This window comes from Citrus clementina, unplaced genomic scaffold (genome assembly GCF_000493195.1).
Source record: "Citrus clementina cultivar Clemenules unplaced genomic scaffold, Citrus_clementina_v1.0 scaffold_5, whole genome shotgun sequence".
NCBI classification, from domain to species: Eukaryota; Viridiplantae; Streptophyta; class Magnoliopsida; order Sapindales; family Rutaceae; genus Citrus; species Citrus x clementina.
Window position 1 is genome coordinate 17,931,919 of NW_006262201.1, and position 4,170 is coordinate 17,936,088.

At 35.9% G+C, this 4,170-nt stretch overlaps 1 pseudogene; it reads right to left on the bottom strand.

Moving 5' to 3' along the window:
• Positions 1-1,832: 1,832 nt before the first annotated feature.
• LOC18042094 lies at positions 1,833-4,170 on the bottom strand (annotated as a pseudogene).

Consider the following 4,170-nt stretch of genomic DNA (forward strand, 5'->3'; position numbering starts at 1 on the left):
TAGACCAATAACATTTGATTTCTTACTATCGGACAGATAGATTATAGTATAAATATTTTTCAGTTATTTCAGTTTATGGTTATTTCAGACTATTTTTTATGAAAATAAAATTTTAGCTTATTTACACTCTAATTTTAGTATGGTTTGATTTCACTAAAATTTAAGATGGACTAGATGGAAGTAAGCACATTAAGATCACATTGCGTGAAAGTTTTATACTACACATCCACATAATGGTCTATGTCATTTAATTGTATTGAGACGATAGTGACCGTTGATGACTCAACTTGCGATAATTGTAACAAAAGCCGCTTTAATCCTATGTTGGTATGACTGATGGACCAGAATTGTAATAAATACATTTCGATAATGATAGTAAGGTTGAACTCATATGGATATTTTTTGCAAAGAATAATTATAAGGTTATACATATAGTTCAAGTGGGAGATTGTTGGATCCTTAATCTAATGTTGGGCTTATATGTGAATAATTATATCCGACGGACTGTCATATAAGATTAAACCCAATTAAAAGTAATTTATTAAGATGTCTGGTAATTTGGGCTTAAATGTATCTAGTAGGGTGTGAATTTTTAATGTGTAGAGACTAAAGAATAATTTCTATTTTTGTGAGCTGAAATAGAAATACCTAAAGACAGCAAGAAAAATTGTCTATTTAATTGATTATGGTCCTTATGTCATACTTATCGTTCTATTATTTTTGATATCCCATCATTGTAGAGAGAACACAGAGAAACTTAAAAAATTCTCTAGAAAAATATATTGATATGGAAGGTAACCACTCTACTCCAGAGAGTAATTGCGCATTATGGATTCTAGTATGCTTCTGCATATTCATTTATTCATTCTTGGTAATACATCATGAATGTTTTTAGATTATAGGTGATGGTTTTCAGCAAAAGGTCCTAACAAGTGGTATCATAGTCTCTTCATATTGAATCAAATTTATTTTTGATTACTAATTAAATTTTTGGGGGGTTCTTAAATCTAATAATTATGATATTATTGAATTTGAGTACAAATTTGTGATTATTTTGGTACGGCCAAATATTAAGAAATCTAGAATTTAAGCAATTTCTTTTGGAAATTCTAATTTATTAAAAAAAGAGGAGCCAAACAAAAAAAAAAGGGAGATTTGGTGAAGCGGTGGCTGGCCATTGTATGAGCAAAGAAGAAGCAGCCGTCATGGCCATCGCATGAAGGAAAAAAAATTAGGGTTTCGCATTTTTGGGGCCGGTTTAGGATCTGATCCACGTTAGTCCAGTCCCAACCTAGTCAATAGTTGACCAATGACTGTTGACCAAACTTTGGCCCGAATTTATTTATTTTTGAAAGGTAATTTTAGTACAATTTTAAACTTAAAAAAAGTCTATATTATAATATTTATCTCAGCACTAAATTAGTGGTGAGCTAATTAGTTTTTTCTGAGTACTAAATCAATGGTTGTTAGGCAAGTTAAAATTATTTTAGATTTTTATTTTATTTATTTATTTTGTCTAACAATCATTCATCCAGTGCTCAGTAAAAATTTAATTCAATACTGAATTCTGATCCACTTGTTTTTGAGATCTAGATTCTACCTTGATCTTCTTATTAGATTAAATACAATTATATTATTAGTAGTTAATAATTTAAAATATAATATATCTAACATAAAAAGAAAAATTTTCTAAGGAGTCTTCCTTATCATAAAGAGCTACTTTGCTAGCGATAGCACAAGAGGAATTTTATGGGTTTGCTGGACCACCTCAAACATGGTAGACGAAGACTCATTCAAATGAAAAACAGAATTCTCCATAATGGACACAACACGACAACATTTAGCATAGTGTTAAGATCGGAACATAAAGTATCCTACATTTAAAACCGATGACTATATTCAACAACAAAAATTTAAAAACAACTACACAACCAGTGTAGCCAAGTGCATTGAATAACAAAGAGTGAAGCCAAACGCACCCCTAATTTAAAAGCAAAAGCGGCTAAAATACAGAAGAAATGCCGACCTTAACAATGGAGCTAATGATTTTAACCTCACAATTGAACAAGACTGGTGGAGTCCAAAAGAGCCGTTTACGTACGGTACTTAATTATTGTTGCTTGGCCAGCTTCAGGGGACTTGGATCAATGGTTGCAAATTCAAGTAAATTTTTATCAACTTCTAACAAAGCCATGTCTTCTTCAAGCAAAGACACCCACGCCTCAATTCCATCCCCAAATCTTGTATCCATAAGGATGACTACAGGTGAGAACTCGAGAATCGATCCATCCAAGCCAACACAACTCACCCAAATAGGCTTTCCCCATCCAAAATCAATACCATAAGAACCAAAAGTACACCAACTGCTAAACATAATTCTATTCTTTGCATCCGAATAGGCTTCAGCTTCATGTTTAATAGCTTCACTGAGTTCAAGTAACCCTCCTACACCTTGTAGGTTCTTCACAAAATCTCCATCAAATTTCGATATTGCTTCCCTCAGCAGCCACACCAAGCCATCCAAATCTACTTCCTCTTCTGTGCATAACGCATTTGTTTGCCAAACGATGTTTCCAATTAAATATTCTGACAACGGGGGCCTTGCCTTTGTACGCAAATTTACAGCATGGGACAGTAACGTTGGTCTGTGGGAACTTGACTTTTTGTTCAAGACAGCCATGATGGACCTGGAAAGGATTGCTGACAAAGCCTCGATGCGTGTTGGATTTTGAACGCGTGAACTTTTAGCCTTGTCTTTGAGTTCAGCTATTGCTTCGGTATCAAATACAAATCTCCTCGTAACAAATCTACCAGTTTCAAAAAATCGAGTGTACGAGGCATTTGAGATAGCTCTCAATTGATGAAACAAATCATCTTTATTAGGAAGAAACAAAGATGAAGCATCATAATTAGGACATGTATATATGGCTTCTTCTTCCGAAGTCTTATTACGAGCTGTGGCAGCCCAAGCCTTCATAAACGAGCTAAAACTTGTGCCATCACCGAACGTATGTGAAATGCAAGCACAAATAACAAGACCACCACATGCAAATGATGTTACCTGCACCTTAGCCACGTGAGCTCCTGCCACCTGTCCTCTCTGTTGGCTGCCATCCACCGGGAATAATTTATTTCTCAAGCTCGGATCGGGTTGTATGAGAAGTTCATTGAGTAGACTTTTGGCTACGGCTTCTACAAAATAAACCCCCTCGTCGTTGCAGTCAACGGAAAAGTTCTTAGTCAATTTTCCGGCAAGTGGGTAAAAGCGAACTAAAGTTTCTGATAGAGACTGCTTCAGTAGCTGTAATCTCTTTGAGACAATATGATCAAATAATCAATGGCGGATGAAGGTCATCTTGGTTGAGGGGATAGTATAGAACCCTTGGAGCGTAGACGTTGTTCCGAAATTGATCCAAGAGACAGAGCTTGTGGGTTTTTAGGTCAAGTGGTGTTGGGGAAGAGGGTTTGATGCTCTCTCTAGAAATTATTTGTACCTCCATTTTCTTTTTCAGAGATTTCTTGAATTGATTGGCTAGAAAGTGTTTGAATACTTTCGCTATCAAATTGAGTTATATTTTCCTTTGATTCTCGAGCTAGTTTGAGGGTCCACCTGTGTGCAGTGAGTGGTGATATTTGTAATCGTTGACAAAGGGGCGACAGAAATAAGTTTCTGTGGGTCCTACTTCTGTTTCTCTTTTTGATTAAAAAATTAAAATATTAAAATAACAAAGTTCACGAGCTCTTTCCTTTCTCCCTCATTACACTGATTTCCTTTCTTCCTCATTGCAACTCTCTCGTATCCCAGCCGCCAGCCATAGCCATAAGCTCCATCGCAGCAGCTGCTTTCTCCCGTCTCCACGCAGTTGCCTCATTCCCAACAGTACAACAACAAGTCTCTTTTCTCTCATACCCTCACATACACAACTTTCTCATCCAATGAATCGATCTGTTAACATCAGTTGGGTTTTGAAGGTGGGTTATGAAGAAGTCATTCAAGGCAATCAAGCTTCACTCCAACTTCCAAAAGCTTTGATCTAGCAATAATTCCACCACTGAGCCTTTGTTGTTGTTGTTCTCGACTTTTGTTCTTGACTTTGCCATCAGTCTCTTCCATCAACTTTGCGGCCTCTAAATTGTTCTAGTTTGTTTATCAAATTTATTGCCCACTAT